The sequence below is a fragment of the Apodemus sylvaticus genome, chromosome 5 (genome assembly GCF_947179515.1).
Source record: "Apodemus sylvaticus chromosome 5, mApoSyl1.1, whole genome shotgun sequence".
Lineage (NCBI taxonomy): Eukaryota > Metazoa > Chordata > Mammalia > Rodentia > Muridae > Apodemus > Apodemus sylvaticus.
In genome coordinates this window covers 142,827,239-142,845,300 of record NC_067476.1, presented here as the reverse complement: position 1 = coordinate 142,845,300, position 18,062 = coordinate 142,827,239, and the positions used below count along the sequence as shown (strand labels likewise).

Below are 18,062 nucleotides of genomic sequence, written 5' to 3'. Positions count from 1 at the left end.
CTCAAAACAAGGAGAGGGAAGTTGGGCGGTGGTGGCGCACGCCTGTAATCCCAGCCCTCTGGGAGGCAGAGGCAGGCAGATTTCTGAGTTCGAGGCCAGCCTGGTCTACACAGTGAGTTCCAGGACAGCCAGGGCTACAAAGAGAAACCCTGTCTCAAAAAAACCAATTCCAAAAACCAAAAAAAAAAAAAAAAAAAAAAAAAAAAAACCAGGAGGGTGGGGGTTGGTGACATGGCTCCGTGGGTGAAGTCACCTGATACCAAGCCTAACAGCCTGATTTTGATCTTGGATAGACATGATGGAAGCTCAGAACCAATTCTCACAAGTTGTTCACATACACACACACACACACAGGGTAGGTGTTAAAATGTAAAAATAAAAGTGTACAAAGAAGCACAGAAGCTGGGTGGTGGTGGCACATGCCTGTAATCCCAGCACTTGGGAGGCAGAGGCAGGCGGATCTCTGAGTTCGAAGCCAGCCTGGTCTACAGAGTGAGTTCCAGGACAGCCAGAGCTACACAGAGAAATCCTGTCTCGGAAAAACCAAATCCAAAAACAAAAAAAACAAACAAACAAAAAAAAAGAAGCACAGGCAGGCAGCAAGTATCAGTAAAAATGTGGAAAAACTGGAAGCTGTGTGCACAGCTGTCGTAGTTACTGCTCTATTCTGTGAAGACACCACGACCATGGCAACTCTTACGAAAGAGAATATTTCATCGAGGGCCTGTTTACAGTTCCAGAGGGTTAGTCCTTCATCGTCACGGCAGCAAGCAGACAGGCATGCATCGAAGCTGTAGCTAAGAGCTGAATTTAGATCCTGACCCACAGTCAGCTGGCAGAGTCTGGGCCTAGTGTGGGCTTCTGAAACCTCAAAGTCCACCTCACAGCGGCTAGCCTCCTCCAACGAGTCCACACTTCAAAATCCTCAAACAGTTCACCAACTGGGGACCAAGCTTTCAAACACAGGAGCCTATGGAGGTCATTGTCCTTCAGGCCACCACAGCTGCCGATGGGGCATTAACTGGCAGAGCAGCTGTAGAACCAGGTTCTAGGAAGGAGAGAGGTTTTGTCCACGAGTGAGAAGTTCTGGAAGTATTGGTAACAGTGATATAAAATGGCTAATGACGCTGAATTTATTCTTGGAAATGGTAACTTTTTGAGCTACATTCAGAGGCTCACATCTATAATTCCAGGACTTGGGAGGTGGGTGTAGGAGAATCACAAGTTCAAGGCCAGCCTAGGCAACCTGAGAAGGCCTCAAAAGGGCAAACTTTGACATAGAACAAAATTCCACTCTTCTTTTTTTCCTATTCATTATTTATTTCATTTTCCTTTCCTCAGGTAGCCTGGGCTGGCCTTGAACTCCTGACCTTGCTGCCTTCAACTCTGGAATGCTGAGATTACAGGCCGGTACCATCATGCCCAGTTTACCTGCTTCTGATACTTTAAATGTAACTAGCTAAGCATGTATTATATGGTTCCATAGATGAGCCCTGTCCACCAGAAACTGTCCATAGGACTCTCTTCCATTTTGGCCCTGCTGCTCCTCTACTTCCAACACGAAAAACACATAAGGATTACAAGATGGCCGACTATGCAAACAGAGTGGGTCTCACACAAATGTTTTTGTTTTCCTTTTGACCTGGTCCCTCTGGAAGGTCATGTACTTGGCCAGCAGGATAGCCAGTCCTCACATCAGTTCAGCCTATTCTAGAAGCCTTTCAAAGCAGGAGCCACCCCTCACTCACTGTCCTGCCCCCATCCTCAGAGCTGGCAGAACTTCCTCCTCCTGAGAAGGATCTAGCTTCTGGAACGAGCCCAGTGTCAGCTGGTTCCAACTGCGGTGAATCAGGTGGGGCATGGCGCGCAAGGATACCATCTTTGGTCATGCTCAAGGTGCGAGGCGTCAGGGCAGGCAGACGCTTGGAGCAGTTCCTAAACTGGCTCTGAAGTGAATTCCAAAGCAGCCCAGCCCAGCTCCAGGGGAGGGACTGACAAGGCACCAGCCCTAGTGCCAAGGCTGAAGAAAGCGTCACTCCTCCAGTGGCACCTCATAAACCTCATAACCAGGCTTCATGCTCAAAGCTGTGGAAAGTCTATCAGGGCATCGATACGCAGTCTTCCCATTATTATGAAGCTTAGGGGGACTGTGGTAGAAACTTCAGGTGTACACAGCCTGACTGTGGCATCTAGCTACACTGTAGCTTATGTCCTGACTTCTCAGAGAGCTGAAGTGGCTTTGAGCCGATCACAAATGTGCCCAGAGTCGAAACATGCTTAGGCCTTCTCCCCTTTAGTGGTCATTAGGCCAACATATCACAAGTCATAAGCTGGATGGTAGCCTTTGTCTGAATAACTTACTTCCTAGAATTTAGATTAAGGAAATAATTAAAAGGAAAGGGCCTCCAGTTACAGAGCAGTCTTGGCAGCACCGTTCCTACCATGGGAAGGCAGGAAGCGTCCAGCAGGAGGGGAGTTGCTGACAGAGCAGGTACACCACAGGACTTCACTGAAGGGATGGCACGCCGGGCACATAAACACTGTGGTCAGGCCACGGGGAGGACTGGCAATGCGATACTGAGAAAAAGAAACAACTGTATCACCAGAGTGACCACAGCCCTGTCTAAACCAATGTCACTGGCTAAGGACCAAGGCAGGCACTTGCAGAGGATTGCTGAGGACAGGTGCCACTGTGGAATGTCATGAAGCTTCCATCCTAGGGAAGCTTACAGACACACACAGCACAGTGTCAGGGCTAAAAATTCAAAATCCCAAAGGAGGAGGAATGGCAGGTGACATGGGCTCAGAGGAGGGCTAAGGAAGGGACATTTCTGCCACAGCAAGAGAGCAAGAGACTGCAGAGGTAGTTCAGGTGTATGTAATGCACACACACACACACACACACACACACACACACACACACACGCCAAATAGGAAGGCAGGGAGTGTCATTTAACCATCAGCTAGAATATTCCAGAATGGAGGAACAGTTAGGGCAAACTTCCCAAGACAGGAATGTGCTCCAAGGCAGGCAGGAGAGCGCTACGGAGGGCCACTTGGACCACTGTAAGGGATTTGGCTCTCTCTCTCTCTCTCTCTCTCTCTCTCTCTCTCTCTCTCTCTCTCTCTCTCTCTCTCTCTCTCTGGATGAAAGTGAAGCCACTATAGGGTGCTTGGCAAACAAATCCCACAATCTCCCTGGCTGCTGTGCAGAGAGCAGACCAGGGAACAAGAACAGAAGAAGCAGGACACTCTCTGAGGCCCTCCTGACAGGCGAGCCACCGAGGCAGGACACTCACAGAAGCCCACCTGATAGGCGAGCCACCAAGGTGTAAGTCTGAGGTACAACACATTCTGAAGAGAGAAACAACAGGATTGATGGGCAAACTGAGAATGAAGTTCAAAAACTCGGGGGACTGGAGGGAACTGCTCAGCTTGATCCCATGAACGGAAGATATTAAGCACCAAGGGTCAAAACTAAAAGTCATGGGCTGGTGAGATGGCTCAGTGGTTAACAGCACTGACTGCTCTTCTGAAGGTCCTGAGTTCAAATCCCAGCAACCACATGGCCATCCATAATGAGATCTGATGCCCTCTTCTGGTGTGTCTAAAGATAATTAATAAATCTTAAAAAAAAAAAACAAAACTAAAAGTCACAGCACAGAGAGAAAATTTTAATGTGCACAACTGGTTTTAAATGTTCAGAATGGGATGCAGGATGCCATTCTGAACCTGACTGTATCCTAAACACTGGTGGTGAGAATGAGGTCCTGGCAGGAGTGACTCTGGAGAGGCGGCTCTAAAACTAGAGGCTGAGGGCCTGTATATGCCCTCACACTAGCTGTCAGAGCTGCTTCCCCAGCTGAGCCTGATTACACATGCCTTAATCCCAGCAGTAGAGAGGCAAAGGCATGTGGATTTCTGAGTTCCAGGACAGCCAGGGCTACACAGAGAAATACTGTCTCAAAACAAAACAAAAAAACAACAACAAAAAAAAAAACCCAACAACAACAACAAAAAAAAAACCCAGAAAAATCTAGTTGTATACTAAGTCTAGTTGTGCAGTTTTGAAGCCATCTCTTTGTCTCTGTCTCTGTCTCTCTCTCTCTCTCACACACACACACACACACACTGATTATAAGTGAATAAAGGGAGAAATGGGTCTGCTGCAGTGGGGAGGACGTTCCAGATAAGAAAAGGAAGGTACAATCATCCAAGGATAAAGGGTTAGCTACATCAGCATAGCACACTTAGCTTAATACAGACACATACAGAAATCGTTACAACCCTCTACACAGATATCATACTCTGGCCATGGAGAGAACACAGAAACAAGAGTATCCCAGGAGCAATGGCTACACCTTGTGTCCAAATCTTGGTTTCTGGGCCATTTTTCTATAAAAGAAACCAGGACTCCTTACAGAGTGGCTAATTTCTAAACAGAAATAAACAGAATGAACCTGGGGCAGAAAGCATGCAAGTACTTTAAAAATAGAAAAATCAAAACCAAACATTGCCAGGGAGTTGTCAAGAGTGGGGATTTAGCAGCTTAAGTTGGGACACAAGAATGAGAAACTCAGGGTATAAAATAAATACTGATAAGAGAAACAGCTAAGTCGGATGGCAGAGTACAGACACATCTCTCACATGAGTTACAACTATTTATGCAGCCACTCTGCCTGTGCGTGTGGGGAGCATATACTTCCCAATCTCAAATGTGTACTGTGTGACATGACCTTCTAGAAGCACGAGCCACTTGGCTGCTCCCGAAAGCCAGGTGGCCCTGGAGATCAACAGTGTCACTCAGACCCACAGCAGGGTCCTCGGACAGCCTTCCTTCTCGAAGCCTTTGACTGAGTCTGTTCACAAGAAAAAAAAGCCATCTGCCAAATAACTGGCAAGCAATCCTCAAAACCCTCATCTGAAACAGGGATGTTCTGAGAAACCATCCCTGCCTGGGAGAGGAGCCTCCGGAAGCATGCTGCCTGGACTGTGCTAACCTGGATAGGTTAGAAGGAAACTGGAGATCCGGACATAGAAATTCCAGATAATGGTGCGGTACTGACACAGGCTCAGTAATTATGGCAAATGTTCCATTGAGAAATTCAATAGTATCTCAAAATAGCCATAAAGCTAAAATTGTTTTAAAATATTTTTTGAGCCGGTCTCACATATCCTAGGCTGGTCTTGAACTCAGTAGGTATCAGAAAGGGATCTTGACCCTCCCACTGTACTTCCTCAGCACTGGGATCACCGTATGAACGCCTATCTCGGTTTATGCAGCATTGAGGATTGAACCCAGACAGACCACCATGCATGCTAGGCAAGTACTTTCACCTGCACTACATTCCCAGGCCCTAAAATACTTTTAAACCACCGATGTTTCGAAATAAACAACTACAGGTGTATTTAGAGATTTCAAGACTTATCAAGTACTAACTCTAAAAATATAGATTTCAAATTGGCAGAGGTGCCGGGCTCTCCCAATCGCTCCCCAGTGCTGTACAGACTCTGGACAGGGATCCCTGCCCTGATGAGTTTCAAAGGCTGTTCAGAGACTTCAACTAAAACAAAGCAGAGTGCTGGAGAGATGGATGGTTCAGTGGTTAAGACTGCTCTTCCAGAGGATCTGGTTCAAGTCCCAGCATCCACATGGCAGCTCAACCTGTCTGTAACTCCAGTTCCTGGGTTTCTAACACCCTCACAGACAGATATATAGGCAAAACACCAATGAACATAAAATTAAATTGAATTATATATATCTATTTTTAAAGAGGCAGGGAAATAGAAAAGTACCAGTAGGCACTGCCTTGGAACAATCCTTAACAAAGTCCCAGACACTGCTTAAAACTGGGCAAGAGCTTTGTCTAGTAGAGAGGTAAGCAGCCCTAGGAGAGTCACAGTTGGTAGTTGGTGGACTGAAATTACCGTGCAGACACCTTGCAAAATATGGCTACTGGTCCATTTACTGTCATTTAAAAGTATGAGATAGGGCTGGAGAGATGGCTCAGCGGTTAAGAGCACTGACTGCTCTTCTGGAGGTCCTGAGTTCAATTCGCAGCAATCACACGTCGGCTCACAACCATCGGTAATGGGATCCAATGCCTTCTTCTGGTGTGTCTGAAGACAGCTACAGTGTACTCACATACATAAATCTTGGGGGGGAAAAAACTGAGATGCCACAGAGTTATTGTGTCTTACCCAGTAGATATCAGATACTATGCAGAGTACTGAACCCTAACATATTGATTTCCTCTCTCCACACACACCTGGGATAAAGGCTTACAAGCTAGGTCCCTGGGATCAAACTCATCAGGTTGTGATGAGTAGATGCCACAGTGCCTGTCTGGTGAAATAAAGTGTGGGTGTTGTGATGCAGCATCAGGCTGCCTCAGACCTTCTGACAGTACATGAAGGGGAAGGGGGACCACTCAAGCCACAGTTATATTGGGGGATCTGTGACAGCTGAGGACTTTTTTTTTTTAAAGTAAGTTACTGTAATCACCATCTCTAAAAAAGTAGCTACTGTTTGTGATAGAGTCTCACTATGAAACAAGACATAGAGACCTCTATGGCCTTGAACTCACAGAGATCCATCTGCCTCTGCTTCTCTTAATGCTAGAATCAAAGACATGTGGGGAAAAAGAAAGAATGAAGCCCTTACCCAGACTGGAGGAGCACGGTGGACCAATGGCAGGCAGCGCCTCGTCCTGACCAGGACTGCTCAGCTATGAACCCCTCCAACCCTCTGTTCAAGCCTAAACCTCAGACAGGATCTTGGGGAACAACTTGGAAGCTAGAGGATCCTTATATTTGTTCCTTTCCCAATGTGGGCACAGTGAATACATCTCCTTTTCTGATCCTCACTGTCAGTTACCTCATTAATTAAAATATCAGCAGTCAGTAGCCAAATCTAGCTTGTTGGCACTGTTAGGGCCCAGACTTTTTTTTTTTTTTTTTTTTTAAGATTTATTTATTATTATATGTAAAGTACACTATAGCTGTCTTCAGAAACACCAGAAGAGGGCGTCAGATCTCATTACGGATGGCTGTGAGCCACCATATGGTTGCTGGGAATTGAACTCAGGACCTTTGGAAGAGCAGTCGGTGCTCTTAACCGCTGAGCCATCTCACCAGCCCAAGGGCCCAGACTTTTACCCTAAAAACTTTAGCCTTTCAAAAAGACACTGCAGTTGCTTAGGCCGGTGGAGTACAGTTTTTGTCCCAACACAAGGGAGGCAGGCAGATCTCTGTGAGTTCTAAACCAATCTGGTCTATATACTGAATTCCAGGCCAGCCAGAACTGAAACCCTGTCTAAAAATAAATAAAGAAAGGAAGATTTTAATGGCACATCGATCTGAAGTTATCTTGTTAATTCTACCATGTTTGCAGGGAATGTGGTCCTTAAGTGATCACACGGATGCCTTTAATGTTCTGTTCCATCCGAGGATCATAGTTCATAAAGGCGTCCTTTGGTTAAAATTTGAAACACACTGGCAACATTTGATGACTCCACACTACTGGCTCTGCCAATACCCTAACTTGCTGGTACTTCAAAATTGCCTCCATGCGTTCTTCTGCTGGGAATGGAGCACAAGCTTCTACACTGGCAGCTACGGCCTCTATGGAGACTTTGGTTTTCAGAATAAACCCATTCCTAACCCCATACGGCCATCCCTTATTCCTAGTTCGCCGCTTTGTGTTCCTGCTTCAGGGGAGGCCTGGCTGAGGCCTTCTCATAGCGTAAGGCATTCCTTGTGTGTGTCTGTGTCTACTCACAAGTGTGACGCTGTCTCTACCTTACCTGATAGTTACAATGCACAGTGGCTGTAACTTTGGCAATGTTAAGCACAAAAACAAAACTACCACTTACTGAAGTTTCAGAAAAGTTCCCATGGCATCCTCAGTTTTGCTATGCAGCCAAGAATAGGAATACAGGAGCACTCTACCCCGCCTGCCTCGAGTCTTAGGGTGCAAGAGACAAACCCCAAGGCTTCTTGCATGCCGGATAAGCTAGCTCTCTTCCAACTTAGCTGTATCACCGGCTCTGATTTTTATTTTTGTTTTGTTTTGTTTGAGACAGGGTTTCTCTGTGTAGCTTTGGCTGGCCTGGAACTAACTTGTTCTGTAGACCAGGCTGGCCTCCCACTCACTGAGGTCCTCCAGGACGGCCAGGGCTACACAGAGAAACCCTGGCATGGAAAAACAACAATGAAAATTTTGTTCTCCACAAATATTTTAGCAACTTTAGCATAAGGATCTTTCTTTAAGTAAAAAAAAAAAAAGCTATTTCTTTAAATAAAAAAAGCACCTTTTTAAGTGCACTGTTTGGCTTTGCTTCGGCAAACCGCAAAGGCTATCATTACTACTCTTGTGCTGATATAAGGGTTACCTGAACACAGGCAGCTGTTCTAAGTGACTAATGAGTGGGTAGCACATACTGAGGGATACGCCAAGCAAGATGATGTATCAGGAAGAGGTGAAACTTCATCATGCTACTTTCTTAGGGCTGGGAAGAACAGAACCGGGGCTTGAACGTGCGACCCAAGCACGCTGGGTGAGTCTCCGCTACAGAGCTCTTCAATGCGCTACCCAAAACACACGAAGAATTAAAAGCAGCGCGCGGAAAGGGGAAAGCATTTGGAATGTAAACAAAGAATATAAAAAAAAATATATATATATATATACCAAATTAAAGAAAAAAAAAAAAGCCGCGCGCGGTTTGTTTCTGGAGTCTTCCACTTCCTATTTTCAGGGGACAGGTAACTGAAACCGCAGATAAGAGGGAGGCATTTTGTGTTCACCGGCTCCTTCTCTTACGGAGTTTTCTCTCAAGCACACGCTGCACCTAAGCAACTTATTATACATTCATGGCCTCCTCATCCTCGGCACTGGTTTATGTGAGCCTTTTGCGGAGGAGGAAACTGACCCGGAGAGGAGACGCGCGATGCCCGAGGTTACATAGCAACACAGGGCACGCTCGACAAGCCAAGCCCGGGCTCCACCTGGCGGAGGGCAGGCTGGGCCCTGGCCCCGAAGAACCCTAGCTCCGGCCCCGGCGAGGGCCCCCGTGCCGTCGGAACGCAGATTCCCATCGCGAGTAACCTTCCTCCGCAGCCCCGGGAAGCCGCTGTAATCGCAGCGCCGCACCGGTTCCCCCGCCGGGAAGCCCGGGCCGGGTCACCCGCACCTAAATACTTACCCGGGTAAAGCCGCGCCGCCCGGCCGCCGCACCGGAAATGATTCCTCGTGACCCGGAAGCGATGTTCCCGGAGCAGCAGCCGAGTCCGCTCAGCGGGCTTTACCAGGGCAATGGCTTCCCCGCTGCCCTCCTTCTGCGCTTTCCTAAAAGCACACTGAAGGTTGTTAATGAATTTTCGTTTGATTTGAGACAGGGTCTCACAGTGTAGCCCCCGACTGGCCTCGAACTTGGAGCAGTTCTCCTGTCTGATTACAAATGGTCTCCACACTGTTGAGAACTCAGTTCTAAGTTTGAGCCAGAAATCTACACTATAAGGGGTAGGACAAATATTCACATGCTATAATTCAGACAAAAACAAGTCACCATAATACATTAAAAAGAGACCAGTGAACATCTCTGCTTCCATGGAGTTTATAGTGAGAGTAAGTCACGTAATAAATATGGAATCCATAATGCGTTAAATGTTTGGAAGGCAAACAGAGTATTGGAATAAGTGAGGCGGCTCAGTTAGGAACGGAGGCCCAGTTTAGGCAGTGGGTGGTAACCAGCCTCTATAATGGGCAGTGATGTTATTGGTGCCTGATAGTCAAGCCTTTCACAGTCTCCTCCTACGCTGACCAATGTGACCCGTAGGATCCTGGGGAAATACAGAGCCTGAGTTCCGAGATTAAGACAGAAAAACGTTGTGACTTCCTCTTTGCTCGCCCTTGATCATTCCTGGGAAGTCCCTCATAGTGAGGTTCTCATGAGCAGTTACCAAGCCTCCAGCCAACAACTAACTCAGCTTGGCAGTCAGATGGATAAACTATCTCCAGGGTTCATCCCTCGGTCCCAGGTCAACTGATGGAGCTCTGACCCCTAAATCCTTTAATTATGTGTGCCATGTGTGGGTGTTGGTGTGGGTGGGTGGGTATGGGTGTGGCATATGCACACATACGCATGTATCTATGCGTGCTGAGGCCAGAGTACATCAGGTGTCTTCTTTTTTTGTTGTTGTTTTTTGTTTTTTTTGGATTTGGTTTTTTCAAGACAGGGTTTCTCTGTATAGCCCTGGCTGTCCTGGAACTAACTCACTCTGTAGACCAGGCTGGCCTCGAACTCAGAAATCTGCCTGCCTCTGCCTCCCAGAGTGCTGGAATTACAGGCGTGCGCCACCACCGCCCGACTTTACAGGTGTCTTGCTCTATTATAGTCTACCTTATTCCCCTGAGATAGGGAAAGCCCCAGGGATCCTGTATCCACCCTGCCTTGGCACTACCCTTAGAAATGTATGTGTGGCAATGCCTGGCTTTTTACTTTGGGTATTTGAGACTTTCATGCTTGGTCAGTAAGCACGCCCGCGAACTGAGCTGTGCCCAGTCCCAAAATCAATTGCGTACATGGATTTCTGGTTCCCCAGCTTTTTCTTTTCTAATGCTGAGGATGAATCCTCAAGCACACTGCTCCAAGCTCCTGCTGCTGTGACTTCCTCCCAACAGCAGACTGTAATCGTCCACCATGAGCCAAAACAAACTTCCTAAGTTTCTTTTGTCGGAGCATAACAGCAATAAGTGAGTAGCTAGGGACTCAAGAGAGGGCTCAGTGGCTAAGAGGGCTTGCTGCTCTTCCCAAAGGACCTGGGTTCGGTTCCCAGCACCCACATATTGGCACAAAATCTTTTATAATTCCAATTTCAGGAAATCAGAAGCTTTCTTCTGGTCTCTGTGTGTACCAAGCACACATATGGTACACATACATACATGCAGGCAAAACCATTATATATATGCATACATACATATACATACACGTACACACACATTATATATACACACACACATATATATACACATATATATGTATATATATACATATATATGTGTGTGTGTATATATATATATATATATAAATTTGAGGTCTGGAGAGAACAAATATTTAACACAGGGCTTGCCCTATAGGCGCCCATAGGTATGGACAAGAATAGTGGTTTTTGTTTGCGAGTGTTTTATTTTTGAGACAGGGTCTCACTGTGTTATCCTAGCTGGCCTGGAACTCTCTATTGAACTCACAGAGATACATCTACTCCTGACTCCCTAATTCTGGAGTTAAAAGTGTCTGAGCCTGCCGGGCAGTGGTGGCGCACGCCTGTAATCCCAGCACTCTGGGAGGCAGAGGCAGGCAGATTTCTGAGTTCGAGGCCAGCCTGGTCTACAGAGTGAGTTCCAGGACAGCCAGGGCTATACAGAGAAACCCTGTCTCAAAAAAACCAAATCCAAAAAAGCAAAAAACAAAAAAAAAAGTGTCTGAGCCACCACACCCAGCAAAAAAAAAAGGTGTTTTATGAGATGAGTTATAGACCCTCTATTCAAAGATATATTGGAACTTAACCTCAACTACTCCAGAATATGATTTTATTTGGAGACTTTTGGGATCTTTTAGGGGGAAGAGTGTGGCCTGTGTACTGGAGGCTTTCCATGGATTTCTCTGGCCCGGCCGGGTGCGAGCGTTCAGGCAAAAGGGAAAGAGTGTGAGCAGGGAAGAGGAGTAGGTCTCTGCTGCCTCCGCTGCTGCAGGTACCTCCACCTCAGTCTCCGCCAGTGCCACCTCAGTTGCTCCAAGACGTGGCATTGGTCACCCAGCCCTGAGTCAGACCGGGCTGAGCTGTTGAGAGGCTGACTAGCCAGTAAGGAGTTCGGGGGAACTTATGGTGGAGTTTTGGGGCAGCAGACCTCATCCCAAGTGGCAGTGTTACAACTCTTATGACAGAAGCTCTCAGAAGACTGAGTAATTCTCACACAGCTTTAATCCTTCTGAATAGGATTCTTATATAGTTATTATAGTTTTGGGTGGGTCAGGACCTGACAACGGGTACTTCCCATTGGCTTGGTCTGAGAGCTTAGGGATACCTTATCTGCGTGTGGGAGGGCTTGGGGTGCTGCTCCTACAGTGACTGATGGCCACAGACCTCTGTATGGGTGGGGCTGTGGTGGGGGTGCTGTAGCAATGTGACAGGAGCCAGGGGCCCAGGAGCATGGCAAAACATCTACCGTTCCTTTCAGGGTTATCCCCTGTAGGGTCACCTGGGTTGCAAGCCTGAGCTCAACCAGGGACCAGGCTGCCTATCACAGCCCACCGTCCCACAGAAGGGGTGTCAGGAAAAACTTTATGGATGGTATTCAAGAGAGCAGAGCCAGGCGTGGTGGCACATGCCTGAAATCCCAGCACTTGGGAGGCAGAGGCAGGCGGATTTCTGAGTTTGAGGCCAGCCTGGTCTACGGAGTGAGTTCCAGGACAGCCAGGACTATACAGAGAGACCCTGTCTTGAAAAACCAAAAAACCAAAGAGAGAGAGAGAGAGAGAGAGAGAGAGAGAGAGAGAGAGAGAGGAGAGAGCAGGACTTCCCAAGCCCCTCCCCTCCTTCCAAGGGTCTAGGATAGAAACTGTGATGGGGCACAGTGCTGGGGCTGAATTGGAACAGGGGCTCCTCAGCAGCCTAGAGCCTCTCCCTCTCGTGTTTTTGCCAGGGTGGGTGGCCCAGGCCTTCTTCTCTTTGGAGGCCTTGGAGGCCATGAGGTCTGCACTTGTCTCAGTTAGGGTTTTACTGCTGTGAACAGACACCACAACCAATGCAAGTTTTATAAAAGACAACATTTAATTGGAGCTGGCTTACAGACTCAGAGGTTCAGTCCATTGTCATCAAGGTAGAAACATGGCAGCATCCAGGCAGATATGGTGCAGGAGGAGCTGAGAATTCTACATCTTCATCTGAAGGCGGCTACTGGAAAACTGACTTCTAGGCAACTAAGGTGAGGGTCTTAAGCTCACACCACAGTGACACACCTACTTCAACAAGGCCACACCTCCTAATAGAGTCATTCCCTGGGCCATCACAGGACCCTTAGCTGTATTCATTGTCATGATTGGAAATGAGCTTTACCAAGTTATGGAGTCGGGATTTTTATAAAAGTAAATCAGGTGGACATGGTGGCTCACACATGTAATCTCGGCACTTGGGGCAAAGACAAGAAGATTTTTATGAGTTCCAGGCCAGCAGGGTTTACAAAGTTAGTTCCAGGACAGCCAGGACACACAGAGAAACCTTGTCAAAAGACATAGAGAGAGGCCGGGCAGTGGTGGCGCACGCCTGTAATCCCAGCACTCCGGGAGGCAGAGGCAGGCAGATTTCTGAGTTCAAGGCCAGCCTGGTCTACTAAGTGAGTTCCAGGACAGCCAGGGCTATACAGAGAAACCCTGTCTCGAAACCACCCCCCAAAAAAAAACCAAAAAAAAAAAAGACATAGAGAGAGAGACAGAAACAGAACCAGACAGAGAGAGAGAGAGAGAGAGAGAGAGAGAGAGAGAGAGCACATTTAATACCAGCACTGGAGGGGCAAAGGCAAGGAACTCTGAGTTCCACACCAGCCTGGTCTATAGCAAGATCCAGGAGAGCCAGGACTAAATAAGCCATCTTGTCACAGACAGACAGACAGACAGACAGAAGGCCCAGGAGCCAGCTTATTCAGCGAAGATGCTGCTGCATATACCTAGTAGACTGAGCTCCTGAGCTCAACCCCAGAACACTAGAGAACAAGCTAGTCTCTCACCTCCACATGTAGCATGTGTGCTCTTTTCCACAATACATGTATGCACACACATGTATGCAAACACATGTATGCACACACACATAATAAATATTTTAAGAGAAAAATGAGATTGATAGGATGAATGTTAAAATCTGATCTAAACAGAAGGGGACTTGGACAGAGATGCACACATGCAGATGTCAGTGGCGATGAAAGCAAACATGGAGGGGTGCTCCTAAGAGGCTGAGACACACCAAAATCCCACCATCAAGCCCTGGGAGCTGAGATGGCTGTAGAACAGATTTCCTACGCCTTCACAAAAGCCATCAGACTACTTGGTTTCAGACTCCTGGCTGCTGGAATACATGTCTGCTGCTTACGTCACCAAGGGTGTGGCATGTACAGCCCAGCCCTGGCATGCTACTGCAGGTAATGTAGGACATATGCTGATACAGGTAATGTGGGTAATATGTTAACACATGTACTCTGAACCCCGTTACTATCTGTCTCCAAGTGTAAAAGGTGCCCAGTGTGGCTGCTGCAGACACAGCTACTTCCCCGCTCTCTGGAAGTACCTAGAGGACTCCAGCTGAGTTTAGCGTCTCTCTGTGCCCCGCACGCGTCCATTAGCACACAGCACAGCTCTATGGCAGGTTTGTGTCCAACTATAATGTCTGTGCAGTCTCAGTGTCTGCACTGTGAAAGAGAAAGCACAGGGGTAGGAATGGTTTCTACTCAGAAAAAAAAATGTCTAATGTGGCTCAACACAGGATAGGGTGAGCTCTGCATTAATTTGTTTTGTTTTCTTTGTATGTGGGGTTTTGTTTGGTTGGGGTTTTATGTTGGTTGGCTTTTTGTTTTGTTTTGTTTTGTTTTTTGAGACAGGGTTTCACTGTGTAGCTGTGGCTATCCTGGAACTCACTCAGTAGACAAGGCTGGACTCAAACTCAGAGATCTGCCTGCCTCTGCCTCCTGAGTGCTGGGATTAAAGGCATGTGCCACCACCACCACCACCCAGCTCTTTGGTTTGTGTATAATGTATTTGTGTGTGTATATGTAGATGCACAGGCACATGCCTATGTGTGTGTGTGGATGCACAGGTACATGCCTCTGTGTGTGTGTGTGTGTGTGTTTGCACAGGTACATGCCTCTGTGTGTGCGTGTGCGTGCGTGCGTGTGTGTGTGTGTGTGTGTGTGTGTGTGTGTGTGTAAATACATGACTATGTGTGAGCATGTGGATGCCAAAGGTCACAGGTTGGGAATCTTCCTCTATTTCTCTCCTGATTTTTTTTTTTAGACAGGGTTTCTCACTGAACACAGAAGTTACCATTTTTGCTAAAACGGATGACTAGAGGAGCCCAGGATCAACATGTGCTAAGATTAGAGATGCAAGCCACCATTGTGCATAGGTGCCAGGACTGGAACTCAGGCGCTCATGCTTGCACAGGGAGCACTTTACCCACTGAGTCAGCTCCCCAGCCCCTCACATGCTGTGTTTTGATTGGATCCCAAGGACTTCGCACTGATCAGTCTCCTACCCTGCTAAAGGCTAAGTCTCATTTCCACCCGAGGGTGAGGGAAGCCAAGGCTGGGAAAGCCAAGAAAGTCCCTCAAGGCCTCGGAGAGACTGCACTAGCCACTGCACAACAGCCAACCTGTGCAAGCCAGACAGATGCCACAAACGTGCTGGACCAAGGCAGCTTCCTGTGGGCCCTGGGTGGTTAGTGTCACAGTTAGCATCAGCTGTCAACTCAACACAAGCTTAGAGTCACGTACAAGGCAGGAACCTTAACTCAGGATTGGCTGAGATCAGACTGGCCTGTGGCTGTGTCCGTGAGGCATTTTCATAATTGATGTAGGAGGGTCCAGCGCACTGTGAGCGGAGTCACCTCGAGGACAGAAGCTGAGTAGGCCAGAGGGTGAGCCGGAGGGTGAGCCGGTGAGCAGGGTTCATTTGGCTTTCCTGAAGGAAGAAATAAACCCTCTCTTCCCCAAGTTGTTTTTAGCCAGAGCATTTTACTGCAGCAACAGTTGCAAACAGGAATAATGGGCTCTCTCTAGGTATGGGAGAAGGAAAGCAGAGGTGTGCAGTTCTTTGGTATGAAATGTGTCCCAGAGCCTGATGTATTTAATGTATTGGGGGAGTTGGAGAAATGAGTACATTTTAAGGGCTGTAACTTTATCCTTAATGGATTAATCCTTTGGGTGACATATTATTAATTTTCTATGTGATGATGATGATAGAGAGGTGGGTGAAAAGACAGAGGTAGGAAGGCTGGGAAGATGGCTCGGTCAGCAAAGTGCTTGCTCTATAAGCATAAAGGCCAGAAAATGTGGGTGTGGTGGCATGTAATCCCAGTACCAGGAAGTGGAGGCAGGCAGCTCTATAAGCATAAAGACCAGAAAATGTGGGTGTGGTGGTATATAATCCCAGTACCAGGAAGTGGAGACCGGCAGCTCTATAAGCATAAAGACCAGAAAATGTGGGTGTGGTGGTATATAATCCCAGTACCAGGAAGTGGAGGCAGGCAGCTCTATAAGCATAAAGACCAGAAAATGTGGGTGTGGTGGCATGTAATCCCAGTACCAGGAAGTGGAGGCAGGCAGCTCTCTGAAGCTCACTGGCCCACCCGCCTAGCCTGCTTGGCAAGCTACAAGCCAATGAGAGACCTTATTTTAAAAAAGAAAGATAAGGTTGGTCCCTGTGGTGGGGATGGAATGGTCATTCTTAGCCAGGCACGGTGCACAGAACTTTAATCCCAGAACTCAAGAGGCAGACAGACCTCTGTGATTTCACAGATAACCTGGTGAACATAGTGGGACACTGTTTCAAATTCCTGATGAATGACAGCCAGTTTTCCTTTTAATCACCACTTGTGCAGGCACAGATACCAACACACTCCTCAAAGCATGTGCACACACTCACACACACACACACACACACACGCATACATGCACACGCATACACGCACACATACGTGCACACACGCACACACACACACACGTGCACACACGCATACATGAACACAAAGGAGAAGGCAGAGCCTTGGTGGATGACGTAGGTCCTTGAGGGAATCTCGCCCGTGGCCTCTTTCTGCCTTGCTCCTGCTTCCATGATTGACAGCTCTGGTTCTCCAGGATCTCCCAAGAGCAAAACAAATCTGTCCTTTTTATTTTTTTATCTTCTGGTTTTCTGAGATAGGGTTTTGTCCTAAGAACCCTCCACAGGCTGACACAGGTTCCAGTGTGGCACCATCTCTCTGGCCAGACCCCACTGCTGCAGACAGATTGTTCCCTTCTGCAGTTAGTCTGATACTGCTTGTATTCAAATACTAAATCCCGTGTTGTTCCACGATGAGGAGAAGCTCATGTATATTTTCTTTTGTCGTAGAAACCTTGCCACTCCCCCCCAAGCTTATCTGCGATTGGTTGAATAAAGATGCCTAGAGCCTGTCGCTGGGCAGAAGAGAGGTAGGCGGGGCTTTGGTTCTGGTGCTTGGGATCTGAGGCAGAGACTACAGGAGAGAGAGAGGACAGGAAGGAAGAAGTCACCATGGGAGAGTGGACCGTGAACACACGACCATGAGGCCTGGCCCACTGGAGTAGGAGCTCCAAGACAGAACACGGCAAGAGATATCTCAGAGTTATTGACAGGGAAGTAGACAAAATAGCATAGAGGGTTGATGTCTGCCCAGCTCTAGTGCTTTAAGGCTTATTATAGCCGGGCATGGTGGAGCACGCCTGTAATCCCAACACTTGGGAGGCAGAGGTAGGCGGATTTCTGTGTTCGAGGCTAGCCTGGTCTACAGAGTGAGTTCCAGGACAGCCAGGGTTACACAGAGAAACCCTGTCTCAAAAAAACCAAAAAAAAAAAAAAAGGCTTATTATAATACAAAGTTTTATAGCTTTTATTTGGGAACTGTCTTAGTTAGGGTTTTACTGTTGTGAACAGACGCCATGACCATGGCAAGTCTTTTTTTTTTTAAATATTTATTATATGTAAGTACACTGTAGCTGTCCTCACACACACCAGAAGAGGGTGTCAGATCTCATTACAGATGGTTGTGAGCCACCATGTGGTTTCTGGGATTTGAACTCAGGACCTTCGGAAGAGCAGTCAGTGCTCTTAACCGCTGAGCCATCTCTCCAGCCCCAAGGCAAGTCTTATAAAGGACAACATTTAATTGGGGCTGGATTACAGGTTCAGAGGTTCAGTCCATTATCACAAAGGCAAGAACATGGCAGCATCCAGGCAGACATAGTGCAGGATACAAGCTGAAACTTCTACATCTTCACCTGA

General features: G+C 47.4%; 1 protein-coding gene across 3 annotated transcripts in view; it reads right to left on the bottom strand.

Annotated features, from left to right (window-relative positions):
* The window catches only part of Manbal (mannosidase beta like), a 32,114-nt gene extending 22,849 nt beyond the window's left edge, over positions 1–9,265 (bottom strand). Inside the window, exon 1 of one of the 3 annotated variants that reach the window (XM_052184132.1) lies at positions 9,204–9,265. The gene's annotated coding sequence lies outside the window, so the exon portion shown is untranslated. Of the gene's footprint in view, positions 1–2,441; positions 2,465–8,930; positions 9,161–9,203 lie in introns of those variants that run through there. The other 2 variants (XM_052184134.1, XM_052184133.1) reach the window with 2 other exon arrangements.
* Positions 9,266–18,062: the final 8,797 nt, after the last annotated feature.